Here is a 16777-nt window from a genome sequence, read left to right as displayed (position 1 = left end):
GCGGACCTTGGGGACCATATCACCGGTTCTGGGGGGGGGGGGTTTGTGTAGCGACTCACCGTCCGAGCAAGCGAACCGGCTCAGCGGTCGGGTCACGCGTCGTCAGAGCGGTGAGGCCCAAGATGGCACTGGGCCTTTGTCTTCCCTAAGCAACAGGGAGAACCCGCACGCGGGAAAGGTTTGATGACGTAACATATACGTCATTGCCGTTTTAAGTGGGTGGGAACAGTCTCTCTTAAAAGGCCCATGCAAGGCGGGAAAATAAACCAGTTCTTGTTCTGAAACCCTTCGACTAGTGTCTTGTTTTCACATCGCGGTAGCAGCCGCTACACTTTGAATACTAACTGCAGGTAGAGAGACTTTCTGCCCAACACCATACGTTTGACAATTGGGAGGCACTGCTCATGGTTCCCTAGCCATTAATTTTACTGGTGGACAATGCACAGCCAAAATACCTTGCTAACTGGCATTCTGCCCATGAGCTCCAAAAACTAGAATTGCATTTTTTAAGAAGGTTAGGAATAAAGTTAAGTTTATGGTAAAGAGAATTTAAGCTGAAAATTGGATTACATGCCACCATGCCTTTTTTCACTGGAGACTTCAATTTCAATGTAAAATACAATGTGAAGGAAAATTAGAGGCTTACTGTAAGTTGCATGAAGTCCATGATTTTCTTTCAGTTGATCCATGGATCTATCATGTATTCGTATACAGGAGTTTGGTATGTGTAGTGGCATCCATAGACTCATAGATTCATAGAGTTGTACAGCATGATAAAAGGCCCTTCAGTTCAACTCATCCACGCTGACCAAGCTGACTACCTGAACTAGCCCCATTTGCCTATGTTTGGCACATTTCCCTCTAAAACCTTATCCATGTACCTACCTAAATATCTCTTAAACATTCTAATTATACCTACCTCTACAGCTTCCTCTGGCAGCTAATTCCATATACCCACCACCCTCTGTGTAAAAAAGTTGCCCCTCAGGTCCCTTTTAAATCTTCCTCCTCTTACCTTTGCCCCCTGATTTTAGACTCCCCTATCCTGAGAAAAAGACTGTGACCATTGACCTTATCAAAGATCCTCATGTTTCATGTACCTTGAAAAGGTCATCCCTCAGCATCCTTCACTCCAGGTGAAAGAGTCCCAGCCTAACAAGCCCCTCCTTATAAATCAAACTCTCCAATTCCAACAACATCATTATGGATTGTTTCTGCATCTTCTCCAGCTCAGTGACCATAACTGCACACAATACTCCAAGTGTGGTCTCACCAATGACTTGTAGGATTGCAAAATGACATCCCAACTCCTGTATTCAGTGCCCTTACCAATGAAGGCAGCACGCCAAATGTCTTCTTCACCACCCTGGCTACCTGTGTCACCACTTTCAGGGAAATCTGTACTTGTACCCTTAGGTCTCTCTGTTCTACAACACACCTCAGAGTCCTACTATTTACTGTGTAAGTCCTGCCCTTGTTTAACTGACGCAAATGCAACATCTCACCCTGTCCAAGTAAAATTCCATTTGCCATTCCTTGTCACACTTCCCCAGTTCATCCAGGTCCTGTTGTAATTTTAAATAACCTTCTTCACTCTCCACTACACCACCAATTTTGGGGTCATCCATATACTTAATAACGATGCCAACTACGTTCTCATCAAAATCATTAATATAAATGACAAACAACAGTGGACCCAGCACTGATCCTTGTGGCATACTACTGGTCACAGTCCTCCAATCTTAAAAACAACCATCCACTACCACACTCTGACTCCTTCCACCAAGCCAAATTTGTATCCAATTGGCTAGCCCACCCTGGATTCAATGCAATCTAATCTTCCAGACTAGCCTACCATGTGGACCCTTGTCAAAGGCCTTGCTAAATTCTACGTAAACAACATCCACCACACTGCTCTCGTCAGTCCTCTCTGTCACATCTTCAAAAAAATTTGTGAGATATGATTTCCTATACACAGCCCTTACCTTCCAAATGCTGGTAGATCTTGCCCCTCACAATCCCCTCTAGTGACTTTTCCATCACTAGGCTTACTAGTCTGTAGGCCCCTGACTTGTCCTTGCAATCCTTCTTAATTAAAGGCACAGCACTTGCCACCCTCCTGTCTTCCAGTACCTCACCTGTGGCTAAAGATTATGCAAATATCTCTGCCAGGGCCCCTGCTGTTTCTTCCCTAACTTCTCACAATATCCTAGGATACACTTGGTCAGGCCCCGGGGATTTATCCACCTTAATATGTTTTAAGACTGCCAGCACCTCTTCTTTCATAATGTGAATATGTTCCAAAACATCACTATCTATTTCCCTTAATTCCTTAGCTTCCATGACTATCTCCATGGTAAGTATACATGAGAAGCATTCATTTAAGAGCTCACTCATTTCATGTGGCTTCACACATAGACGAAGACATTGATCCTCTCTCCCTTGTTACCCTTTTGCTTTTAATATACTTGTAGGGTTCCTTAGGATTCTACAAGTTTAAATAGAAGTTCTCTCGAGAGGCTGGTCATGGCACAGATCATCCTAGACAACCTTGGCCCCCTGCAATTTTCCTACCACTGAAACAGGCCCACAGCAGACACCATCTCCCTGGCCCTACACTCATCTCTGGAGCATCTGGACGGTAAGGACACCTACGTTAAACTATTGCTTATTGACTACAGCTCCGCCTTCAATAATATAATTCCATGTAAATTCATCTCCAAACTCCTAGACCTGGGACTCAACACCTCCCTCTGCAACTAGATCCCTGACTTTCTGACCAACAGACTGCAATCAGTGAGGATAGGCAGCAACACCTCCAGCACGATTATTCACAACACTAGTGCCCCACAAGGCTGCATCCTCAGCCCCCTACTTTACTTCCTATACACTCATGACTGCGTAGCCAGATTCTGCTCTAACTCCATCTACAAGTTTGCAGATAACACCATGGTAATGGGCCGTACTCAAATAATGATGAGTCGGAGTACAAGAAGGAGATAGAGAGCTTAGTGACATGGTATCATGATAACAGCTTTTCCCTCAATGTCGGCAAAACAAAAGAGCTGGTCATTGACTTCAGGAAGGGGGGCGATGTACATGCTCCTGTTTACCTCAACGGCGCTGAGGTGGAGAGGGTTGAAAGCTTCAAGTTCCTAGGAGTGAACATCATCAATAGCCTGTCCTCGTCCAACCACGTAGATGCCATGACGAAGAAAGCTCACCAGCACCTCTACTTCCACAGGAGGCTAAAGAAATTTGGCATGTCCCCTTTGACAGTCACCGATTTTTATTGATGCCCCATAGAAAGCATCCTATCCGGATGCATCACGGCTTGATATGGCAACTGCTCTGCCTGTGACTGCAAGAAACTGCGGAGAGTTGTGAACACAGCTCAGCACATCACGGAAACCAGCCTCACCTCCATGGACTCTGTCTACACTTCTTGCTGCCTCGGTAAAGCAACCAATATAATCTAAGACCCCACCCACCCCAGACATTCTCTCTTCTCCCCCCTCCCACCAGTCAGGAGATACAAAAGCCTGAAAGTACGTAACACCAGGCTCAAGGACAGCTTCTTTCCTATTGTTATAAGACTATTGAATTGTCCCCTAGTACAATAAGATTGATTCTTGACCTCAGAATCCGTCTCATTATGGCTTTGCACCTTATTGTCTGCCTGCACTGCACTTTCTCTGTAACTCTAACACTTTATTCTGGATTCTGTTATTGTTTTCACTTGTCCTATATCAATGCAATGTTGTAATGAAATGCTGTATGGATGGCATGCAAAATAAAGTTTTTCACTGTACCTCAGTATATGTGACAATAATAAATCAATTATCGATATAGGATTCTCCTTTTCCTTATCTGCCAAAGCTATCTCAAGTCCTCTTTCTTCCTCCTGACTTGCTTCTTAAGTGTACTCCTACATCTCTTAGGCTCCTCAAGGCGATTCACTTGAGTGTTTAACAAGGTCCCTCATAGGAGGCTCATCCAAATTAAGATGAATGGGATCCACGGTGATTTGGCCATTTGGATTCAGAATTGGCTTTTCCGTAGAAGACAGAGGGTAGTGGTCGACAGGACATAGTCTGGCTGGAGGTCCATGACTAGTGGCATTTTCCGCAGGGATCCATACTGGGACTTCTGCAGTTTGTGATATATGTGAATGACTTGGATGAAAGCATGGATGAGTGGATTAGTAAATTCACATTTGATACAAAGATTGGTGGTAGTGTGGATAGCGTTAAAGATTGCTAAAGGATACAGCAGGATATAGATCATTTGCAGAAATGGCAGATGGAGTTTAATCTGGCCAAGTGTGAGGTGTTGCACTTTGGGAGATCAAATATAAAGGGACCCTTAACAGTGTTGATGTACAGAGGGATCTTGAGGTCCAAGTCCATAGCTCCCTGAAAGAAGCTGCACAGGGTGATAGGGTGGTAGAGAAGGCATATGGCATTCTTGCCTTTATTTGTTGAGGCAATGAATTCAAGAGTCATGAAGTTATATTGCAGCTTTATAAAACTCTTGTTATGCCACATCTGGAGTATTGCATTCAATCCTGGTCACCCCATTATAGAAAGGATGTAAAGGCTTTAGGGAGGGTGCAGAAGAAGTTTACCAGGATGTTGTCTGGATTAGAGGGCATGTGCTATAAGGAGAGGTTGGATAAATTTGGGTTGTTTTCTCCAGAATGGCAGAGGCTGAGGAGAGACTTGATACATAGAAGTTTATAGATAGAGTAGACAGCCGGTATCTTTTTCCAAGGGTCAAAATATCTAATACTAGAGGGCATGCATTTGTGAGATGGGATAAGTCCAAAGGAGATGTGCGGGGCAAGTTTTTTTCACATGGTGGTGGGTGCCTGGAATGTAGTGCCCAGCGATGATAGTGGAGGCAAACAGAGGTGCTTAAAAGGCTCTTAAATAGGCACATGAATATGCAGAGCATGGAGGGATATGGACATTGTGTAGGCAGAAGGGATTAGTTTAGTTAGATACTTAATTACTAATTTAATTAATTTGGCACAACATCATGGACCAAAGAGCCTGTTCCTGTGCTGTACTCTTCCATGTTCTATGAGCCCAACTGCTGATACCTGACATATACCTCCTTCTTTTTCCTGATTCAGAGCCTCAATATCCCTCATCCAGGGTTCCCTAATCCTGCCAGCCTTGCCGTTCACTCTGACAAGAATATGCTGTCCCTGAACTCTCCCTGTCTCACTTTTAAAAGCCTCCCACATGCCAGATGTCCCTTCAGCTGCAAACAGTCTCTCCCAATCAACCTTTGCAAGTTCCTATCTAGTGCCATTAAAATTAGTCTTGCCTAAATTTAAGACTCTAACTTGTCAACCAGTCCTATCTTTTCCCATAACTATTTTAAAACAAATAGAATTATCATCACAGGTCCCAAAGTGCTCCCCCACCAGCACTTCAATCACTTGCCCAGCTTCATTTCCCAATAGTTGGTCCAGTATTGTCCCCTCTCTTATAGGGCAATCTACACATTGCTTGAGAAAACTTTCCTGGACACATTTAACATATTCTGCCTGATCAAAGCACTTTGCCCTAAGGCAATCCCAGTCAAATTGAGGAAAGTTGAAATCACCTCTTATTGCAACCCTGTTACTCTTACAGCCATCTGTGATCTCCCTACACATCTGCTCCTCTAATTGCCCCGGACTATTGGGGGGCCTACAGTACAATCCCATCAAAGTGTTTACCTCTTCTTATTTCTAAATTCCACCCATATAGCCTCACTGGACAATCCCACAAGAATATCCTCCTTAGGTACTGCCATGATATTCTCCCCAATCAAAATCACAACTCACCCTCCTCTCTTACCTCCACCTCTATCATTTCTGTAACATCTGTACTCTGGAACATTAGCTGCCAGCCCAGCACATCCCTCAACCATGTTTCTGTTACGGCTTTAATATTCCAGTCCCATGTACCAATCCATGCCTTGAGCTCCTCTGCCTTACTTGTCAGGGCTCCTACATTAAAATAAATGCAGTTTAGTTTATTGTTGCCCTGAAGAAATTAAAAATCTGCAAAACAGCTAGCTGGAACAAATTAAGGACAGTGGACAAGTAGACACGACAAATGTCTTTGTTTTTGCCATGCAGTGGAAGCAGTTTTGTGAGACTATTCTTGTGACCACCATTTTGTGAACTGCTTTTCTGAACTAACTCTTGCTGGATTAAAATAATCGAAAGTGGACATAACAAGGCCCTATCAATAATCTGCTAAATCAAAGATCATTTCCAAATAAGAAATTATTGGTGGAATGCTCCTTGATAAAGTAGAAGAATCAACGCAGGCTTATAAGAAGAATAGTCTGTGTCTATGAACTGAAATAACCTGAGCCCAGTGTCTGACTTGAACTGGCTGTAACTGGTTTGAAATGGCCTGATTCAGAGAAAAACAAAGGAATGATATCAGAGACATAATCCTTATTCAGGACAAGACCAATGAGGTAATGCTACCTGTAACCTTGGGCCAGAGCCAATGAAAAGTGGACACAAGCTAGACCGACAAATCAGAACCAACAGAATCAAAGTATAACGGTTCAAAACTGATATGAAAAGAGAATAATAATGAAGGATTTTGGATATATATAACAAGTGAGAACTCAGGAGACGAACAAGCAAGAACCCTGGAGACTAACTATTGCAAGGAAGACCCCCATGCCTGGGACAGGGAGAAGGCTTAATCGTTTAGCCAATGGGAGATGCCTATTTCGGTGTTGTAAGTGGGACAAGTAGTTTGGGTGAGTACTGATACTAAAAAAACAATAGCATTCAGGAATCTTTGACCCAGGGTTAACATAACTTATGTAGATATTTGTATTGATACAGTAAAGTTGATACAATAAATTTGCGAGTAGTTTGAACTAATTAGGATTTGTGTCTTTGGTTGACTGAGGTAAGGGGTCAACATAATTGGCATCTCTGGGTGGCTTGAAAGAAAAGGGGGTCTGGGACCTTTATCTCAAGTTGAATCACCACATCGGTTGGGAGGTTAGGATATAAAATGGGAAATTGTCTATACAGCTACCTATGCAGAGAAGAGTTAGAGAGAGAGAGGAAAGAAAATGAAATGCTGCGGGAGCAGGGGCAGGTGAATTTGATACTCAGTTTCATGCTCAGTGTGAACATCTGACAAGCGAGAAGGAGAAAAGTGAAGAGGAGTGTAAAAAGGCGAATATAGAAGTAGAGAAATTGAAAAGACAGTGCCAAGGTTTACGGACTACTAGGAATGTAGTGCAGAAGTCAGCACTAGATAAGAGGAGAAGCAGCACTGATCACACCAAGTGTTTAAAACAGATAGAGAAGCTGCAAGGTCAACTCTCAGCTCAGAGAGGAGTGATATGTGCATTTGGGGAGAGGACTAACGATGATGATGATGTAGATTAGGGTGATTTGGCGGACAAGGTGACACACTACAATAGTGAGGATGATTGGGGTTATAGTCTGCCTCCCTCTGAGGGGGTAGAGCATTCAGTTCCCCCGGCCCCAATGGCACCTGTGATAACGGAGAGAATCCAGGAGACACTGCCTCGAGGAGAGCCGGCGGGGGGATCGACTGCGACATGGTATTCTACCCCTTTTGACGTGGCCCGATTAAATGCTATAGCCACAAATATACCAAAGTGTGGGCTGGGGGATGATCCTGGAGAACTTTTTCAGCAGCACAGGGTAATACATGGTCTGGTTGAAGGGGAGAAGCAGAAATTAACCTTTCCATGTCTAACTTCACTGCTGCATTGAGCCCTGCCAGGGGAGCTGGCACAAGGATGGGGGACTCTGGGTGATTTACAGGAGGTTATATTAGAAACTGCAGGGATTAATTGGGGTGCCCCAGTGGAGGCTCTGCATAAGTGTAGACAGGGGAAAGGGGAGCATCCCTCTGCATTTGTGACAAGATCATGGCTGATTCTCTCGAGTGTTTACGGTCCTATTTTGGATAGATGGAATTTGACACAACAACAGAGAAGTAACTGGCTTAGGACCCTGGTGTCCCACAGTACTGATGAGGCTAAGAAAACATGTGATATGTTTGATCCCACGGATCCTACACACACTGAAGCATAGGTCCTTTGAAGGATGATATGAGCATGGGAGAAGGAAGTACAGGAGTTAGATTCTAACTCCAGGAAGGCTTCAGAAGCAGCTAGAATGTTTCCACTCCAAGAAAATACACAGGGCATCATGTGGAGAAATGAAGGTCAGGACTGAAGGCAACAGAGAGATTGCAGAAGGGAAATTACACAGTGTTGGAGTATACCTTCACTCTATTGGGAAGACTGTAGTGGGGGGCAAGTGTTCCAGTACGGTGCCCAAATCTGCTGCTTCAACAGTGGTAATGTGAATCATTATGCCCAGAATTGTACAACAAACACTTCGTATAATCTGAATTCTACCAGAGATCAGAAATTGGAGTTTGAGAAATCTTGGAAATTGTTGTTTTGATTGATGTGGGGATATCAAGCTTTCAACATTTTGATCCTTGTGCATGATGAATAACTTCCAGCATTCCTTTGTTTTAGAGTCTTAAAGTCTAAATGTTTTCTTGAAGTTTGTATGATTATAATTTAAGGTGTTTTGATAACTGTTTAACCCTTAAGAGTAAGTCATTTTCTGAAATGGTCTTAAGCGTGAATGGATTGGGAATTCAAATGTTGCATGAGATGTGGCCATTTGTGAGTTCACTTGAGAGAGAAAAAGAGAGAATATATGCATGAGTGAGTGGTATAAGTGAGCGGAAGGCTGTCATGTGTTTGTTAGAATTGTATTGGGAGGATGTTTGAATTAATCCTATGCTTCAGAAGAATAGGATGTGTCTATCTGAAAAATTCTGTTACTGTGTGAAGTGAATTTGCAGGGCCTGATGTGAATTTAAGAGGCTGTGTCTCTTTAAGAAGTTGTGGGAGTGTGTCTCTGTGTGTGTGTGTGTGTGTGTGTGTGTGTGTGTGTGTGTGTGTGTGTGTGTGTGTGTGTATTGGGGGGGCGGGGGGGGGGGGGGGGGAGGTGGGGAGGTGGTTCCCAGCCATCTATCTTTTCTTTCCCTCTATTCTTTGGAAAATGTGTTAAAGTTTTTCACTATGGAAATTAACTGCTTCTTCCAAGCTTTCCAGTTACTTGTTTAGGTTTCTGAAGGACGAAAAGTGCAAGCATGGATTTTTGTTTTGTCTTACCTGTGTTTTTATTTTGTGTTCTTTTATTGGTTTTCTTTGGAAATGATTTTGAGAGAGACCCGGATTCCACACTGGCCACATGGAATCCAAGTTAAGGTGATAGAAATGTGAGAGTCTCTGTTCTGGATATGAGAAGCCCACATTTCAGAGCATTTGAGAAAATTGGTGCATATGCATTGGGAATTTGAAATTGGTATTTTGGGAGGTTGGAATGTTTGGGGAGCAATCCTAAAAGCTACTTTTGTTAACAACAATGGTTTATCTTTCCAGAACATAAAAAATATTGCTCAAGAGTTTTGACACGCTGATTTTGAGATTTAGAGTTCTTTTGGAAAAATTGTTTTGAGGTAATCATAGTGTTTGTCCTATAAAATGCATATGAGAGTTTAGTTTAAATAATGGTCCAAATGGAAGTTCAGTGTTTTACCTACATCATTATGCTACTGGATGGTCATATCAAAATGGTTTGGTCAGTATCTCAGAACACTGCCACTGCAGGGTCAAGGTATAGTTCCTACCTTCCTTGCAGATGATCCTAATTATAGTGGAGCACAGTACGAGTGTTAAGTTATGATAGCAAATGATGCCAAGGCTGCATTTGCCTAAGCCTGGGCAAAGACAATGGGAGAGAGAGGCAGATGGGAGATTGAGTTTGTCGCCAGATCTTGTGGGATTGTTTATCAGATGTTTAGATAAACACAGAAATTGCTCTTGTTGTTCTTTTCCAGGTATTCGAAAATGATTGGGGTTGGAACACTGTTACTGAGTGGCCTGATAACAGTTAAAGGTTCTCCTGCAGGTTACATGTTAACCAATACAGTGTACCACTGGCCAATTGAATATTCACCTGGACAAATGCAAAGAATGAAGATCAGCATGGTTACGAATGAACTATTCACCATATTTACAAAAGAATTAATTTGGATTCCATCAGATGTAATGGTAATAACAGGTTGTGTGGACAAGGGAAGGTGAAATGGTTGCACAAATTTATGAAGAAGTTAAATGAAATTTTGAATAAGAAGTAAAACTGAGGTCTGTTGATAATCGGGATCGGGTAATGGTAATATGGGAAAGGATGGTAGTGTTAGGGTAATGGTAGGGAGTCACTCTCGTACTGCAGTGTATCATTCAAATACAACTTCATTGTGAATGTAACAGGACTGTTGGATTTGATGTGAATCAGAAAAAAGATGATCAGTTCGTGTGTAGTCCTAGCAATTCCATTCCTGGTTCTCTGCTGCCCCGAGAACTTTCCCCTGCACCTAGCCCCAAGGTAAGGTTAAAAACAACTGATACTACAACCATTGCAGTACCAACTGTTAGTAGTCCTTTGTTGATTCAAAGGGGAACAGGATTTATATTAGAAGAAACAGAAGAACAAGTTACTCTAGAACCAGGTTATAGACATGTGCAAGTGTTGTTCAACTTGACATCACTCAAGATTCCTAGTTGGTGTGGAGTAAGCCTTTTCCAACATCTATTAATCAGACAGTTTACCCATTCAGAATTTGAGACATGAGGAAGGCCAAGAAGGGGGCTTATTGACCTTATGAGATTGGAATATACCACTGGAGTTTCCATGGTAAATATACCAGATATTGCAGAAGTAAACCTTGCATTTCCCAAAGTGCTTTTCACAGGTAAATTAAACAACCTAGGGGCTTGCATGCTAAACGCCATTCCAAGTTTGTTTTAGTGATTTTATCTGAACATACAATAATTTTATCTAACTTTTATTAATAATAAGCACCTACTATATTTTATCAATCAATGTTATGTGCACTTACATATATGAAACTTTCTTTATATATATATATGCTTTTGTACTATTGTCTTTATACATAAGTGTTTTTAGTATTTTATGTTTTAATCTATGTTTTATAATCAATAATATTTTACGAACATTATCTGATGTAATCCTGAGTGTGAGTGTTCCTTTTTGGCTTGTGTTCACCCAGACATATTTAAATTAGTATGATCCCTTGAGTTTTCTGTGGATCAAAAGGAGGGAGATGTTGGCCTGAAGAAATTAAGAATCTGCAAAACAGCTAGCTGGAACAAATCAAGAACCGTGGACGAGTACACACAACAAAGTCTTTGTTTTTGCCATGTGGTGGTAGAAGTGGAGGCTGTCGTTTTGTGAGACTATTCTTGTGACCACCATTTTGTGAACTGCTTTTCTGAACTAACTCTTGCTGGATTAAAGTAATCAAAAGTGGACATAATGAGGCCCTACCTATAATCTGGTAAATCAGAGATTATTTCCAAATAAGAAGTTATTTGTGGGATGCTCCTTGATAAGGTAGAAGAATCAATGCAGGCTTATAAGAAGAATATTCTATGTCCATGAACTGAAATAACCTGAGCCCAGTGTCTGACTTGAACTGGCTGTAACTGGTTTGAAATGGCCTGATTCAGGGAAAAACAAAGGAATGACATCAGAGACATATCCTTATTCGGGAGAAGACCAATGAGGTAATGCTACCTGTAACCTTGGGCCAGAGCCAATGAAAAGTGGACATAGGCTAGCCCGATAAATCAGAACCAACAGAATCAAAGTATAACAGTTCAAAACTGATAAGAAAGGAGAATAATAATGAAGGATTTTGAATATGTAATGAGTGAGAGGAGGCTAACGAGCGAGAACTCTGGAAACTAACTATGCAAGGAAGACGCTCATGCTTAGGGCAGGGAGAAGAAGGATCAATCGTTTGTCCAATGGGAGATCCCCTATTTCGGTGTTGTAAGTGGGAGAAGTAGTTTGGGTGAGTACTGATACTAAAGGAACAACAGTATTCAGGAACTGTTGACCCTGGGTTAACTTAATTTATGTTACATTAAAGTTGATACAATAAATTTGCGAGTAGTTTGAATTAATTAGGATTTGTGTGGTCATTTACCTAAGTTAGTTGACCGAGGTAAAGAGTCAACACTATCATACCTTCCTCACTCACTGTCTAGCCTCTGCCTTTCCTGTCTACTGAACTTGCTCGCTTTAACATTTATGTTCACCTCAATTTTTCCATCTGCCACACTACTGCTTTGGTTCAGTGTTTCAAACACAGTGGGACATTACTTCCACTGTTTTTGCCCACATGTTGGCCTTGTGCCATTTATAGGCCTGCACCAGAAGTGTTGCAGCAGTTCAAGGAGGTGATGCAACATAATCTGCTCAAGGGCCATTAGGGATAAATGTTGGCCTTGCAGTGATGTCCAGATCCTAAAAATGATTAATAAAAATGGCCATTCATGCAGAAACAAGCTTTCACATTGTCTTTGAGGACAACCTGAACATTATTTAAAGGGATCTATCTTTTTTTTATTTCCAACACCTAACATTTTAGAAAGGGCTGTCTATGTTGAACCCTTTCCTTCTTTCTTGTTCTTCATTTCCTGCTGCACATCCTCCTCCATACTATCTTTGGTATGAAGGGCCCAAAGGAATACTCAGCCCAGCCTCTAGAAGAAGAATGATAGCAATGCACCAGCAAATGCTCATTATATTGGACTGCTGCCATAGTTAATGCCATACTTGTCATCACACCCAATCCATATGATCAGAAGCTGCAAGGTTCTTTCTGTTTATGTTCTGGGATCTTGTGCTGAAGTTCTCAGTACTATGTGTATGTGGTTTCAATGATACTCTTAATCTGTTAGAAGCCTGTGATCCCAGTGAAGGTTTGAGGCCAATCTTTTCTATATTAAGCAGCATTGACACGAAAATCCAGGCTCTCCTATATTTCAACAACCAGTGTTCAAGGAGGCATATTTTCTGATTGAAGCTATTGCCTGGCCATTTGCCTGATGGTGCCATACTCAATCAACTGCTAGCATCTTGACACAATCAGACCTTTTATTCCTTGTACTTAAGCCAGAAAACAAGGAGGAAAGAAATTCATACATTTGCCTGCAGCTATGTTTGGCTTTGGCATGTTCATTAAAGACCTCTGTTCCTGAGTCAGGGAATTCTCCTCCTTAGGGAGTCCCATTCTGTGACTGTTAATCAATTCTCCTGCTTTCAAAGTTGGAGGGAGGAAGAAGATCTCTATTTAAATCATGGATTTAGTCTAAGGAGAGAATATTTACTCATTCCAAGAGTAGGTTGCCCAACACCAAGGACAAAAACAAGCCAGGGAATTGCCAGGACAAAGCAGGGAGCTAGTGGCTGATGAGCCTAGTAGCTGATGGCAGATGAGCTGATGAGTGGTGGGAAGGTTACTGGAGGAGATTCTGAGGGACAGGATCTATCTGCATTTGGAAAGGCAAGAATTGATAAGGGATAGTCAACATGGCTGTGTGCATGGGAAATCATGTCTCACAAATTTGATTAAGAGGTAACAAAGAAAATTGACAAGGGCAGGGTGGTAGACATTCTCTACGTGGACTTTAGCAAGGCCTTTGACAAGGTCCCACATGGTAGGCTCGTCTGGAAGATTAGATCACATGGGATCCAGGGCGAGCTAGCCAAATGCACACAAAATTGGCTTGGTGGCAAACATCAGAGAATGATAGTGAAGGAATGTTACTCAGAGTGGAAGCCCTTGACCAGTGGTCTGCCAGAGGGATCGATGCTGGATCCGCTGTTGTTTGTCAGCCATATTAACGACAATGTTGTTAACATGGTTCTTAAGTTTGTGGATGTCACCAAAATTGGTGGTATAGTGGACAGTGATGAAGGTTATCTAAGATTACAACAGGACTTAGATGAACTGGGGAAATGAGCCAAGGAAAGGCAGCTGGAATTTTGTACAGACAAGTGCATACTACAATAACCACAGTAACAAATTTTAAAAGACAGTTGTTCAGGTACATGGATTTGAAAGGTTTTGAAACGTTATGGGCCAAACACTGACAAATGAGACTAGCTTGGTTGGGACATCTTAGTTGGCATGGACCAGTTGGACAGAAGGGCCTGCATCCATGCTGTATAACTCTTTGACTCTCTGACTCACTGACTAAGTGTTGCATATTGGTCAGTTAAACCAGGGCAGGCCTTGCACAATAAATGGTAGGGCTCTGAGTAGTGTTGTAGAACGGAGAGACCTAGGGGTACAGGTACCTAGTTCCTCGAAAGTGGCAATACTGGCAGATAATGTGGTGAAGAAGGCGTTTGGTACACTTGCCTTCATTGGTCAGGGCAATTGAGAGGTCATGTCACAACTGTACAAGTCATTGGTGAAACTACACTTGGAGTATTGTGTGCATTTAGCTGTGAATGGTGCAGAAAAGGTTCATGAGGGTTTACTGGGACTGAAGGACTTGAGTCATAAGGAAAGGCCGAGACTTTTTCCCTGGAGCATAGGAGGCTGAGGGGTGATCAGAAACACGTATATTAAATCATGAGGGGTGTAAATAAGGTGGATGGTCACAGTCTTTGTCTCAGGATAGGGGAGTCTAAAACTAGAGGGTAGAGGTTTGAGGGGAAAGATTTAAAAGGGGCCTGAGAAGCAACCTTTTCCCACAGAGGGTGTTGGGTATTTGAAACGAGCTGCTCGAGGAAGCTATAGAGACAGGTACAACTACAATCTTTAAAAGATAATTGGACAGGTGCATGAATAGAAAAGGTTTAGAGGGATATGGGCCACATGCAGACAAATGGGACCAGGTCAGATAGACATCTTGGTCAGCATGGATGAATTGGGCTAAAGGGCCTGTTTATGTAATGACCCTGTAACATCCTATTTTTTTCTGATACTTTAATGCAAAAGTTTGTGGTTGGTTATGGGACCACATAAGATAAAATATGTTTATTAGTCACATGTACTTTGAAACACACAGTGAAATGCATCTTTTGCATAGAATGTTCTGGGGGGCAGCCCACAAGTGTCACCACACTTCCAGCGCCAACATAGCATGCCCACAACTTCCTAACCCGTATGCCTTTGGAATGTGGGAGGAAACCAGAGCACCAGAGGAAACCCTTGCAGTCATAGGAAGAACGTACAAACCCCTTACAGACGGTGGCCAGAACTGAACCCAGGTTACTGGCACTGTAATAGCATTACATTAACTGCTACACTACCATGCCTGCCAATCCTTGCACAATCCTTGTTCCAAGTATATCTCTGGGAGCTGGGAAATCAGTAGACATTTGCAAGCAGAATACAATGCACATCTGAAAATCATAAATCTGCAGATGCTGGAAATCTCAAATATAAACAGAAAATGCTGGAAGCACTCAGCAGTTCAGGCAGCTTCTGTGGAACAGAGTTAATGCTTCAGTTCAAAGCCTTTTCTTCAGCACTAGGAATGAGAGAAAACAAGTTAGTTTTAAGTTGCAGAGAGGGTGTGGAAGGAATGGTTTGGACAAAGGGAATATCTTCATAAGGTGATGCCAGGATTGCTGTGAGGATATGTTTTAGAGGTCATCCGGTCAATAAGTTAATGGGTGAAATTAGAAAGAGGTTAAAAAAAAGGAACAAAAGCTATGAGATGTGAGCAATTACAGAGTGAAAACAGAGACAAAGATGCATGAAAAGATTCAAAATTCAGGGCTCGAGGACATATCCAGCCGGTCAGACTATGCTAATGTACAGAGAGAAACTGAGCCAAATACTACAGATGAATAACTTCCAGCAGAATTGCCAGATACAGACTAACATTGTAGAATTTGATAGTGAGTCCAGAAGGTTGCAAAGCTCCCAAACAAGGGATGAGGTTCTGTTCCTCAAGTTTACATTGAGCCTCATTGTAACAGAGCTGGAAGCCTCAGATAGACAGGTCAGAGTGGTAATAGGATGGAGAATTAAAGTTTCAGGCAATACAGAGCTCTGAGCTACACCTACATTATGAACACTGAGATGTTCTGCAAAGTGATCACTGAATCTGCTTTTGGTTTCTACAATGTAGGGGAGACCACATTGCGAACATCAAATACATGAAGTAGATTGGAAAAAGTACAGGTGAAAAGGGAAGCAGTAAAAATGCATGCATGGCATCTCCTGTGGTTACCTAGGAAAGTGCCCTAAGGAGGGGAGTGATTGATGGGGACAGAAGAAAGGACCAGGGAATTGCAAAGTTAATGGTCCCTTTGAAACGAGATGAGAGTGGAAATGTGTTTGGTGCTGGAATTTTGTTGAAGATGGTGAAAATTGTGAAGGATGGTGTTGGGGTGGGAGATGAGGGCCAGGGAACTCTATCCTTGCTCTGCTGAGAAGCAGAGGGGCTGAGAGAAGAGATGTAGGAAATATATAAGACACAGTGAAGGGCTCTGATAGAGGGAAAGCCATAGTTGGGGAAGGCATCAGACATCCGTGTGGAAAGTCTTGGCATTGGAGCAAGTACAACAGAGCTAGAAGAAAAGGATGCAATTTGTATATGTTACTTAATTGCAAATATGGATCATAAAACTGAATGAATTTCTGCCTCAACATTTCAATTTCCCATTGCCCTTCTCCACCAGAACCTATAGTGTATCATCATAGAATTATGCCCTCACAGATAAATGTCAAAAGCAGACTCCAGTGTTCTTGGTTTAAGAGGAACAAGCAAACTTTAAATAACGTCATGAAAAAGGGTCACCGGAGAGCTAAGGGGAAAACAGGATTTTTTTTTCTGAACAGTATAA

The sequence above is a fragment of the Pristis pectinata genome, chromosome 9 (genome assembly GCF_009764475.1).
Source record: "Pristis pectinata isolate sPriPec2 chromosome 9, sPriPec2.1.pri, whole genome shotgun sequence".
In the NCBI taxonomy this organism is placed as follows: Eukaryota; Metazoa; Chordata; class Chondrichthyes; order Rhinopristiformes; family Pristidae; genus Pristis; species Pristis pectinata.
The sequence above is the reverse complement of the archived record's forward strand: the minus strand, read 5'-3'. Positions refer to the sequence as shown.